Source organism: Mustelus asterias, chromosome 25 (genome assembly GCF_964213995.1).
Source record: "Mustelus asterias chromosome 25, sMusAst1.hap1.1, whole genome shotgun sequence".
NCBI classification, from domain to species: Eukaryota; Metazoa; Chordata; class Chondrichthyes; order Carcharhiniformes; family Triakidae; genus Mustelus; species Mustelus asterias.
In genome coordinates this window covers 56,098,646-56,111,600 of record NC_135825.1, presented here as the reverse complement: position 1 = coordinate 56,111,600, position 12,955 = coordinate 56,098,646, and the positions used below count along the sequence as shown (strand labels likewise).

The window sequence follows — 12,955 nt, the reverse complement described above, 5'->3', positions numbered from 1 at the left end:
CCGAGTTGATGACCCTCCAGCAGCGGTGTTGCTACCAAATAAACCTGTTGGACTTTAACCTGGTGTTGTGAGACTTCTTACTGTGAAAAACTTTCCCCACACATCTCCCCTAAACTTACCCCCTCTCACCTTAAACCTGTGCCCTCTTGTAGTCAACCCGTCCACCCTGGGAAAAGCCTCTGACTATCCATACCTTGCTCTGGATCTAGTCAGAGGTATGTGTGCCTTTATTCCTTTGCCCTGTTGGTTTTTTAAATACTGCTCACCCACATTATTCTAGTTCAGCAGATCTGCTTCATGAATTTGCATGTCATCCTTATGCAGGGGCCATACTAATCTTCTCTGTATCGTTCCAATTTTAGTATATATGCCGAAGCCAGCATTTTCTGTTTTTATTTCCGATCCCCCAGCATTTTCATTTGATTTATTATTGTCACATGTATTATCATACAGTGAAAAGTATTGTTTCTTGCGCACTATACAGACAAAACATACCGTTCATAGAGAAGGAAACAAGAGAGTGCAGAATGTAGTGTTACAGTCATAGCTAGGGTGTGGAGAAAGATCAACTTAATGCAAGGTAGGTCCATTCAAAAGTCTAACAGCAGCAGGGAAGAAGCTATTTTTGAGTCGGTTGGTACGTGACCTCAGACTTTTGTATCTTTTTCCCGATGGAAGAAGGTGGAAGAGAGAATGTCCGGGGTGCATGGGGTCCTTAATTATTCTGGCTGCTTTGCCGAGGCAGCGGGAAGTGTAGACAGAGTCGATGGATGGGAGGCTGGTTTGGGTGATGGATTGGGCTACATTCACAACCCTTTGTAGTTTCTTGCGGTCTTGGGCAGAGCAGGAGCCATACCAAGCTGTGATCCAACCAGAAAGAATGCTGTTTCTTTTCTCATTCAGGGTGGTTAGAATGTTGAGAATTTGTGCGTTAATCAGACAGGGTACAATGTTAATGAGGAGGATCTCTCTCTCCCTCTTTTCCTACTTGACCTGCTTATTGAAATGTTAATGGAGGACCTCGTTCGTTGTATTTGGGGAACCTTACGGAAATTATCAACAATACTAGAGTTGTATTGAATATACACATTACGATAGTAAGATAATTGTCGAACCTCTGCTGCCACTAATATCCAGATAGCAGGGAATTGATTTTATGTAGCTTTTAGCAAAGCCAGTTACAGAAATAACACATCTCATCCATCATCGTGAGGTAACTACATTAAAAAATGAAATTGATTACCACAAAAAAATACAAGCGAACCTGTCACTAGGCGACCAGCTGTGTGTCATTTCTTTTTAACAACTGTGATTGTTCTAATATTGCTGCCCTTTTTCACATTACTTACAATGAGCTTTCAAAGCAAATTCTCTGTAATCTCCAGTGCTTCCTGTGCTAGCGACCTAAAGGATGTCTATTCTTACTAAAATTTGTAATGTTTGTAATGTAGATAACAACCGGGTAAGGGGACAATTTTGTAAATGAATGACTGCCATGGAGCTGTAAGTTTACAAAGGATACCTGGCAATAAAGCAGACTATTCGGCCCGACCAGTCCTCCTTTCCCATCTTTTGCCATCTAAATCCACCATTGTGGTTTATGAAGGGGACACCTTGATGCCATGGGGATCAGAGAACTATCTAGGTGCAGTTTATGGTTCCTTGCACTTGGAGGAAGCCAGCGATCTGGGCAAATCCCATGTCTCTCGCATTATGGCTAGCCTAATCCCAGTTGAAATTGATGAAACTGTGAATCCTTGCCAACATTGCATCCCTGACCACCTCCTCGCGTGTGGAGGAGGACTGTGAGATGCCCCAACGATCGCCAGTGGAGCCCTGAAAGGAGCCTTCAGGGCCACTGGCAATCGGTGCCCTCTGAGTCCATGTGGCATCAATTCCTGGAGCAGGTGGCACTGCTGGACTTGCAGAGTCTCCTTCACTCACCTCCAAGTTAGGCACCCTGGCCAAAGATGGCACCTCTGACCAACCACTCTCTGGGGTCCTCCTTCTGGCTGTGGAGCAACCCCAACCACCCCTTCTGCAGCATTCGGATGCTACCTCCAGAGAGTCAGACATTGACACCTCTGTCATCTCTCTCGCCTCATGTCAAGAAGGATTGCAGCCAATACCAGCTCCATATCTCTCTCGCTCTACTAACTCCATGGGAAAGAGAAAGAGTGGAGCCCTTGGCCTGACGCAGTCCCTATACACCCCCGGGAGCTTCTGAGGGTCCCTGACCATCATACTGGCCATCATACCGAGGTCCAAGCCATTACTATGTCCCAGATTAGACAAGACTCTATACCACCTTTACCCCACTCAAGCTGACCAATTAGTCTCAGCTTCAGAGACCATCCTGCGCCCTGAGGTCTGATGAAAGGCATAGGCATCTGCCTCATGATTAACCGTAAGGCCCTGTCTGCAGTCCTGTCAAGGGAGGGGAGGGGAATTGGATAGTGAGGACACCACTGCAGAAACATCTGGAGCAGGGCACCCTGCTGAGCTTTGTATCATTTACCCCTTGACTGGGATGTTGTGTGTCTGCTGGGCCTCCCATCAGATTTTGAAAGCAACCCTCTGGATTCACTGGTTCTATGTTCACTGAGTTCAGCGTACAAATGATTAATTGTTGACCTGTAATCAGTGGCACAGCAGTGCAGAGCTAGTGGGCATTGTTGGCTAGTTTGTCAAAACAAAGCAATGTTTATTGACTCAGGGGTGAGTCAAATGTCAGGTAAGGGTGAGCTAATGAATATCATGACTCCATATTACAGTTAAGATGTTCAGTCATTTAGTCACTGGCTGCTCTCACCCCCACTTCTTCTCCGCCACCAAGGCTGAGGAGCTACAGACCTAGTCTGCTGGACACGGGACACGGTGGACAGAGTACCCTTCGTCGTCCAGTACTTCCCCGGAGCGGAGAAGCTACGGCATCTCCTCCGGAGCCTTCAACATGTCATTGATGAAGACGAACATCTCGCCAAGGCCATCCCCACACCACCACTTCTTGCCTTCAAACAACCGCACAACCTCAAACAGACCATTGTCCGCAGCAAACTACCCAGCCAGTGACCACGACACCACACAACCCTGCCACAGCAACCTCTGCAAGACGTGCCGGATCATCAACACGGATGCCATCATCTCACATGAGAACAGCATCTACCAGGTACACGGTACCTACTCTTGCAACTCGGCCAACGTTGTCTACCTGATACACTGCAAGAAAGGATGTCCCGAGGCATGGTACATTGGGGAAACCATGCAGACGCTACGACAACGGATGAATGAACACCGCTCGACAATCACCAGGCAAGACTGTTCTCTTCCTGTGGGGGAGCACTTCAACAGTCACGGGCATTCAGCCTTGGATCTTCAGGTAAGCGTTCTCCAAGGCGGCCTTCACGACACACAACAGCGCAGAGTCGCTGAGCAGAAACTGATAGCCAAGTTCCGCACACATGAGGACAGCCTAAACCGGGATGTTGGATTTATGTCACATTATCAGTAACCCCCACAGCTTGCCCCCTGGACTTGCAGGATTTCACTAGCTGTTCTGTCTGGAGACAATACACATCTCTTTAACCTGTGTTGAATGCTCCCTCCACCCACATTGTCTGTACATTTAAGACCTGGCTGGCTGTAGAGATTTGCATTCTAATCTGTATTCTGTCATTTGATTTCTGTGTCTGTTTGCACTGTTTGAGAGCAGATATTCACTCCATCTGACGAAGGAGCTGTGCTCCGAAAGCTTATGGTATTTGCTACCAAATAAGCCTGTTGGACTTTAACCTGGTGTTGTGAGACTTCTTACTGTGCTTACCCCAGTCCAATGCCGGCATCTCCACATCATGACACCCAGGAGACCATGTTTCCTGACCCAGTGCCAGGTCCCTTCCAAAAGACAGAGACTCAGGATAGGTGAGCCTCAAGAGCGGCCTTCCTCCCCTCTCTCGCTGAGTCCCGCCCCCCCTACGCTTAAGGGGCCAGACCCTTCTCTCTTCTCCAAGCTAGACCACTGCTGGAGCCCCTCCTGCCCCCACACCCTCGCTGATAAGATCTAGCCTCCCCCCATTATTCAGCCCTCTGTGCCTCGATGCACAGCTGGCCTCAGAGACGTCCCTCCCCCCGCCATTCCTGCAAACCCACCCCGACCTGTAACCCACCCCGGACCGTGATCACAAGCTCCCCCTGAACTGGCTCCCCCTGAGCTGTCTGGTACCCTTTCTCCCCTTGGACCCCCTGGCAGCCAGTGGTGACCTGCACACTCAGCTCCGAACTCCCCATTGGAAGAGAGAGAGGTTGCCAGGTTCCTGTTCCTAAACAGCCAGCGTGACGTCACGATGACTGAGGGGAGGAATATTCAACATGGGGGGAGGTTACAGCCCACAGTGCAAAATCCCGGCCTTGCAATCCATCCAGACTTTGGACGGAATTCTCCCATTCCACCCATGGCGGGTTTGGTGGGAGCCAAAAAATCAGAAAATCGCTGCTGTATTATGTAGCAATTCTCGCAATGGCGGGTTACTGGGGCGGGGCGGCCTTCTTGCTGGTGTAAATGCAATTTGCATTCATTTGCCTATCGTGAATGCTGCCCGCCGGCATCCTATCCAGCCTTTCAATCTTGTATCTCTCCAGAGTGAAATTATGTTGGTTCCCCCCGCCCCCGTTTGTGAGCTTTTCGTGCATCCTTGTCAGGGTCTGGCTTTTGTCCTCCTCAGTCGTCCCCTGCCTTCCATGTATATCCTCTTCATCTATCTCTTCCACATCCCTCCTTCCACATTGCCCCCCTCCAACCTGTCTTCGTCAGGTTACTCACCACCCCCCTCCCTCCCCCCTGAGTCTGCACTGACCACAATCCTACCCAGGCCCTGTCCCCATAACCCCCATGCATTTAACTTAGCTAGTCCCCCTGACACTAAGGAGCAATTTAGCGTGGCCAATACCCTCACATCTTTGGACTGTGGGAGGAAACCAGAGCACCCAGAGGAAAGCCACGCAGACACGGGCAGAATGTGCAAACCCCACACAGACAGTGACCCGAAGGCGGAATCGAACCCGGGTCCCTGACGCTGTGAAGCAGCAGTGTTAACCACTGTGCCATCGAGCTGCCCCAGTCCGGAATCAAAGATCAGTGTGAGTTCCAGAACAGGATGATGAACTGTAGGGTTATACTTCAAAAGCTAATTCAATTCTTTCCCCATTGGTATCTCCACCGAGTGATCTATGAGCCTCAATTTGAGATGTCATAAGGCTATTGGACCAGAGAGTGCATCAGAACCAAACCTGATAATGCCATACATTTTAAAGCAAGGATTTCTGGAAGGGGATTAGGAACACAAACATCATTTTATCTCTCCCTAGCCTAGAGATGCTCAAGTCCTGCACCTCGACAAAACTTGGATTCATGCCTGGTGTTACTTACAGAACAAAGCCACATGAACCAGCGATTCTGCTCAACTGGATCTGAACATAAAATTCTTTAACACAGTTAAAGGCAAGCGCAGACAATGGAATTGATACAAAAGGATTTGAATGGAAGGATTACCTGATGCTTTAATACAAAAGATCAAATTCAAAGGATTCTGAATAGCAGGGTGCAGTCATAATAGTTTGATAGTCATTCCTGGAAGCAATCCTGGGCGGCACGGCAGCACAGTGATTGGAACTGCTGCCTCACAGCGCCCAGGGACCCGGGTTCGATTCCCGGCTTGAGTCACTGTCTGTGTGGAGTTTGCACGTTCTCCCTGTGTCTGCGTGGGTTTCCTCCCGGTGCTCCGATTTCCTCCCACAGTCCGAAAGATGTGCTGGTCAGGCGCATTGATCGTGCTAAATTCTCCTTCAGTGTACCCGAGAGTGCGGCGACTAGGAGATTTTCACAGTAACTTCATTGCTGTGTTAATGTAAGCCTACTTGTGACACTAATAAATAAACTTAAAATATGCAAACTGGCATATTTGTACATATGGAAAGTACAGTGAAAGCATTATTTAAAGGTGATTGTTTTAAAAAGATAACAAGAAAGTTCTGGAAATGCTACGCAAAGTTGTAGGTTCTATCTAAACTCACTAATCCAGGATTTCTAAAAAAGAACAGCATTCCATCATATTATCCGTCACTTTAATGGTGAAGATTTTTGCTTCTAATATCCACTCAAAATACTCCTTGACAATATTGTCCTAGTTTTCCTTTTTATCAGTTTTACTCTCTGTCCCATGCTCTATATCTCGACAAGCATTATGTGGATTTAGCTTATGTATTGTTTTGAACATTTTTCCGCATAATCCTTTCTTGGCCTGCGAATGCTAAAGATCTCCAGTTGCTGCAACCTCTCCTTGTGATTAAACTCTTTGGTATTACCACTCAGCCTTGTAGCTCTCTGCTGGAGCCCATTCATTATGACTCGGTGACCAGAATCAAACACAAGTGTTCAACGTACATTTTACCTGGCCTCTCTGCAGCTTTAGACATCTTCCAGCTTCTGCTGAACTGATCTGATAATACAGCAGTGCTGCAGACTAACTGCACGGTTAGGGCAGCACATTGGCACAGTGGGTTAGCACTGCTGCCCCACAGTGCCAGGGACCGGAATTCGATTCCCGGCTTTGGGTCACTGTCTGCGTGGAGTCTGCATGTTCGTCTTGTGTCTGTGTGGGTTTCCTCCGGGTGCTCCAGTTTCCTCCCACAGTCCAAAAGACGTGCTGGTTAGGGTGCATTGGCCGTGCTAAATCCTCCCTCAGTGTACCCGAACAGGCACCGGAGTGTGGTGACTAGGGGGTTTTCACAGAACTTCATTGCAGTGTTAATGTAAGTCTACTTTTGACTAATAAATAAAACTTTAACTTTATTACAGATAAAACCATGACCATTACAATAAATAGAGATTTCATTCACTCTATGTCTTCCTCTCTTCCTCTTTCGCCTTTTCCCATGTTAAACAGGGGTCACCACAAGTTTGCGTGGCCACGCTTCTCTCTCCATTCAGATCAGTCATCATTTTTGGATTTGGTGGATAGTTTTACAGCCAGATGTCATTCCTGCCGCTAATCCAACCTATTTATCTGTGCTGGGGTCTGGCACTAATACATGCTGGCTTGCCTGCACTAATGACTGGGTCCATCCATGGCCAACAGGCCCTGGAATGGTAAAAGTAAAATGCTGAGGATTCTGCAATCTGAAACAAAATCAGAAAATGCTGGAAAATCTTAGCAGGTCTGACAGCCTCTGTGGAGACAGAACAGAGCTAATGTTCAGGGTCTGGAGTGAGATTTGATCTGGAGCCTTCTGGGTCAGAGGCAGGGGTGCTACGTCCTGGGCCACAAGACCCCTTTTCCAGATTTCAGTTACTTCATAACATTCGCTATAATTGAAGTTTATTTTAAAAACTTACATTTCTCCCTGTGTCCATCACCGTCCCCTCAACCCACCACCCCGCACCGTCTCTACCCCCCCCGCCCTACCTATCCTTGAATTGATGACTCATGTTGTAATGTCATTCCTTGAATTCTGGTTATCCTCGGGTATTTTAGCATTCAGTAAGTGTGAACCGAGACGTCAATGATCAGAGTGAAGAGTGAAGGAGAGCAGAGATGTCTTCAGAGTGCCACCCTCTAAGTGGTAGCAGGTAGACAGAGACCAGTTGTAACCCTAGCTGATATCAGTCAATTCAGATAGTCTAGAGAAAGAATATAAGACTATCTTGCCCTGTATGGCCCTCTATCTGGTCACCCGATTACAGAAAGGATATTATTAAACTAGAAAGAGTGCAGAAGAGATTTACTAGGATGCTACCAGGACTTGGTGGTTATAAGGAAAGGCTGGATGGACTGGGACTTTTTTCTCTGGAGCGTAGAAGGCTGAGGGGTGATCTTATAGAGGTCTATAAAATAATGTGAGGCATAGGTCAGCGAGAAAGTCAATATCTTTTCCCAAAGGTAGGGAAGTCTAAAACTAGAGGGCATAGGTTTAAGGTGAGAGGGGAGAGATACAAAAGTGTCCGGAGGGGCAATTTTTTCACACAGAAGGTGGTGAGTGTCTGGAACGAGCTGCGAGAGGTAGTAGTGGAGGCGGGTACAATTTTGTCTTTTAAAAAGCATTTAGACAGTTACATAGATAAGTTGGGTGTAGAGGGATATGGGCCAAATGCGGGCAATTGGGACTAGCCTAGGGGTTAAAAAAAAAGGCGGCATGGACAAATTGGGCCGAAGGGCCTGTTTCCATGCTGTAAACCTCTATGACTATGGGATAAAGGGGGAGGTGGCTAGATGGGTGGAGAACTGGCTTGGTCACAGAAGACAGAGGGTGGTAGTGGAAGGGTCTTTTTCCGGCTGGATGCCTGTGACTAGTGGTGTTCCGCAGGGCTCTGTATTGGGACCTCTGCTGTTTGTGATTTATATAAACGATCTGGAAGAAGGTGTAACTGGGGTGATCAGTAAGTTTGCGGACGACACAAAATTGGCAGGACTTGCAGATAGTGAGGAGCATTGTCAGAAGCTACAGAAGGATATAGATAGGCTGGAAATTTGGGCAAAGAAATGGCAGATGGAGTTCAATCCTGATAAATGCGAAGTGATGCATTTTGCTAGAAATAATGTAAGGAGGAGCTATACGATAAATGGCAGAACCATTAAGGGTGTAGATACGCAGAGGGACCTGGGTGTGCAAGTCCACAGATCCTTGAAGGTGACGTCACAGGTGGAGAAGGTGGTGAAGAAGGCATATGGCATGCTGGCCTTTATAGGACGGGGCATAGAGTATAAAAGTTGGGGTCTGATGTTGCAGATGTATAGAACGTTGGTTTGGCCGCATTTGGAATGCTGCGTCCAGTTCTGGTCGCCACACTACCAGAAGGACATGGAGGCTTTGGAGAGAGTACAGAGGAGGTTTACCAGGATGTTGCCTGGTATGGAGGGGCTTAGTTATGAGGAGAGATTGGGTAAACTGGGGTTGTTCTCCCTGGAAAGACGGAGGATGAGGGGAGACTTAATGGAGGTGTATAAAATTATGAAAGGCATAGATAGGGTGAACGGTGGGAAGCTTTTTCCCAGGTCGGTGGTGACTTTCACGAGGGGTCATAGGTTCAAGGTGAAGGGGGGGAGGTTTAACACAGATATCAGAAGGACATATTTTACACAGAGGGTGGTGGGGGCCTGGAATGCGCTGCCAGGCAAGGTGGTGGAGGCGGACACACTGGGAATGTTTAAGACTTATCTAGATAGCCATATGAACGGAGTGGGAATGGAGGGATACAAAAGAATGGTCTAGTTTGGACCAGGGAGCGGCACGGGCTTGGAGGGCCGAAGGGCCTGTTCCTGTGCTGTATTGTTCTTTGTTCTTTGTTCTTGTTCTTTGTTGACTCTATGACTTTATGACTCTATCCAACTGGGTGATAATCTTGCACACTTCTTTCACTACTTGGGAACCTCGTTTGGCGATATTCTTAAACCCAATTTGCTGCAGTCACTTCATTGAAGTAAAATCATTAATCCCATAAATTAATGTATTTCATATCTACACCTGTTAATTTGCATTGATCTGCACTAAACACCATTCATCAATCATTTTCTCTGAGCACTGAGGTCCTCCAATAACTTATTACTACTAATGATTCCAGATTTTTGTAATTAATTAAAATCCCAACACAGATTGGAAATGCTTAGAGTTTATTCCTTTTGAGATTTATTATTTTATATATTGGGAATTGCTTTTGGCAGTTCTGATGTTTTGTCCTTGATTCACAGATTGGTACGGCACAGAAGGGGGCCACTCGGCCCTTTAATATCTGCCAGCTCTTTGAAAGAGTTATCCAATTCATCACACTCCACTGTTCTTTCCCTAATGTTCTCACAATCTGTTTTCTTTTTTAAGTATTTATTTAATTCCCTTTTCAAAGTGATTACTGAATCTGCTCCAACCACCTTTTCATTTCGGATCATGATTCTATCAAAGGCCTTCAAGATTTTGAGCATCTCTTTCAGATCTCCCCTTTACCTTCAATGCTCTAAGGAACACAACCCTAGTTTCCATAAAACTGCAGTCTTTCACCCATGATCCCATTGTAATGAATCTCATCTGCACCCCTACAAGTGTTTGGTACCTCTCTTAAATTGCGGTTTCCAGATCTGGCCACAATCCTCAAGCTGGGGCCCAGTTGTAGTTCTTTTGCCTCTAGAACATTACAGCGCAGTACTGGCCCTTCGGCCCTCGATGTTGCGCCGACCAGTGAAACCAACCTAAAGCCCCCCTAATCTACACTATTCCAATATCATCCATATGTTTATCCAATAACCATTTGAATGCTCTTAATGTTGACGAGTCTACTACTGCTGCAGGCAGGGCATTCCATGCCCTTACTACTCTCTGAGTAAAGAACCTACCTCAAACATCTGTCCTATATCTCTCACCCCTCAATTTAAAGCTATGTCCCCTCGTGCTAGCCATCACCATCCGAGGAAAAAGGCCCTCACTATCCACCCTATCTAATCCTCTGATCATCTTGTACGCCTCTATTAAGTCACCTCTTAACCTTCTTCTCTCTAACGAAAACAACCTCAAGCCCTTCAGCCTTTCCTCATACGATCTTCCCACCATACCAGGCAACATCCTGGTAAATCTCCTCTGCACCCTTTCCAACGCTTTCACACCTTTCCTATAATGCGGCGACCAGAACTGTACGCAATACTCCAAGTGCGGCCGCACCAGAGTTTTGTACAGTTGCAGCACGACCTCCTGGCTCCGAAACTCAATCCCGAAACTCAACCAATAAAAGCTAACACACCGTACGCCTTCTTAACAACCCTATCAACCTGGGTGCCAACTTTCAGGGATCTATGCACATGGACACCCAGATCCCTCTTTTCATCCACACTACCAAGTATCTTTCCATTAGCCCAGTACTCTGTATTCCTGTTACTCCTTCCAAAGTGAATCACCTCACACTTTTCCGCATTAAACTCCATTTGCCACCTCTCAGCCCAGCACTGCAGCTTATCTATGTCCCTCTGTAACCTGCCACTTCCCCCCACACTGCCTACAACTCCACCGACTTTAGTGTCATCCGCAAATTTACTAACCCATCCTTCTACGCCCTCATCTAGTTATAAAGACAAGGACCCAACAGCCTTTTCACCTTCAAAGGTGGGCATTATAGGAAAACTGGGCTGAAAAATGGCAAATGGAGTTTAACCCTGATAAATGTGAGGTGATTCATTTTGGTAGGACTAATTTAAATGTGGATTACAGGGTCAAAGGTAGGGTTCTGAAGACTGTGGAGGAACAGAGAGATCCAGGGGTCCATATCCACAGATCTCTAAAGGTTGCCACTCAAGTGGATAGAGCTGTGAAGAAGGCCTATAGTGTGTTAGCTTTTATTAACAGGGGGTTGGAGTTTCAGAGCCGTGGGGTTATGCTGCAACTGTACAGGACCTTGGTGAGACCACATTTGGAATATTGTGTGCAGTTCTGGTCACCTCACTATAAGAAGGATGTGGAAGCGCTGGAAAGAGTGCAGAGGAGATTTACCAGGATGCTGCCTGGTTTGGAGGGTAGGTCTTATGAGGAAAGGTTGAGGGAGCTAGGGCTGTTCTCTCTGGAGCGGAGGAGGCTGAGGGGAGACTTAATAGAGGTTTATAAAATGATGAAGGGGATAGATAGAGTGAACGTTCAAAGACTATTTCCTCGGGTGGATGGAGCTATTACAAGGGGGCATAACTATCGGGTTCATGGTGGGAGATACAGGAAGGATATCAGAGGTAGGTTCTTTACGCAGAGAGTGGTTGGGGTGTGGAATGGACTGCCTGCAGTGATAGTGGAGTCAGACACTTTAGAAACATTTAAGCGGTTATTGGATAGGCACATGGAGCACACCAGGATGATAGGGAGTGGGATAGCTTGATCTTGGTTTCAGATAAAGCTCGGCACAACATCGTGGGCCGAAGGGCCTGTTCTGTGCTGTACTGTTCTATGTTCTATGTAAAGGTTTATGTACATTTATGCCCCGGTGCCTCTGTTCCTGCACACCTTTAAAAAATGTACCAGTTAGTTTGCTTTGCTCCTCCTCATTCTTCCTGCTGTTATGTCCCAGGGCAGATGCTCCCAGGTGTTTTATGAAGATAGCCTAGACCCTAAGTTTTTACATTTGATTTTAGCATTAGGGTGAGTGTAAGGTGTTTCACTCCAGGTATGATTCAAATCACCCACCAGGAAGCTTTTATCTAACAAAGTTTATTTAAGAATACAGTTTTTTTGATTTGATTTATTATTGTCACATGTATTAACATACAGCGAAAAGTATTGTTTCTTGCGCACTATACAGACAAAGCATACCATTCATAGAGAAGGAAATGAGAGTGCAGAATGTAGTGTTACAGTCATAGCTAGGGTGTAGAGAAAGATCAACTTAATGCAAGGTAAGTCCATTCAAAAGTCTGACAGCAGCAGGGAAGAAGCTGTTCTTGAGTCGGTTGGTACGTGACCTCAGGCTTATGTATCTTTTTCCCGAAGGAAGAAGGTGGAAGAGAGGATGTCTGGGGTGCGTAGGGTCTTTAATTATGCTGGCTGCTTTGCCGAGGCAGCGGGAAGTGTAGACAGAATCAATGGATGGGAGGCTAGTTTGCGTGATGGGTTGGACTACATTCATGACCTTTTGTAGTTTCTTGCGGTCTTGGGCAGAGCAGGAGCCATACCAAGCTGTGATACAACCAGAATGAATGCTTTCTATGGTGCATCTGTAAAAGTTGGTGAGATTCGTAACTGACATGTCAACTTTCCTTAGTCTTCTGAGAAAGTAGAGGTGTTGGTGGGCTTTCTTAACTATAGCATCAGTGTGGGGAGGACCAGGACAGGTTGTTGGTGATCTGGACACCTAAAAACTTGAAGCTCTTGGCCATTTCTACTTTGTTAAAATATAACAAAAATGTTTAGCATAACTTTTACCAATTACAGGGTTCAAACATGA

General features: G+C 46.5%; 1 non-coding gene across 1 annotated transcript; it reads right to left on the bottom strand.

Annotated features, from left to right (window-relative positions):
- Window positions 1–279: 279 nt before the first annotated feature.
- On the bottom strand, window positions 280–383 carry LOC144479302 (U6 spliceosomal RNA). Its single transcript, XR_013495496.1, has one exon. It is a non-coding gene; the product is annotated as a U6 spliceosomal RNA (small nuclear RNA).
- Between the last annotated feature and the right edge of the window lie 12,572 nt (window positions 384–12,955).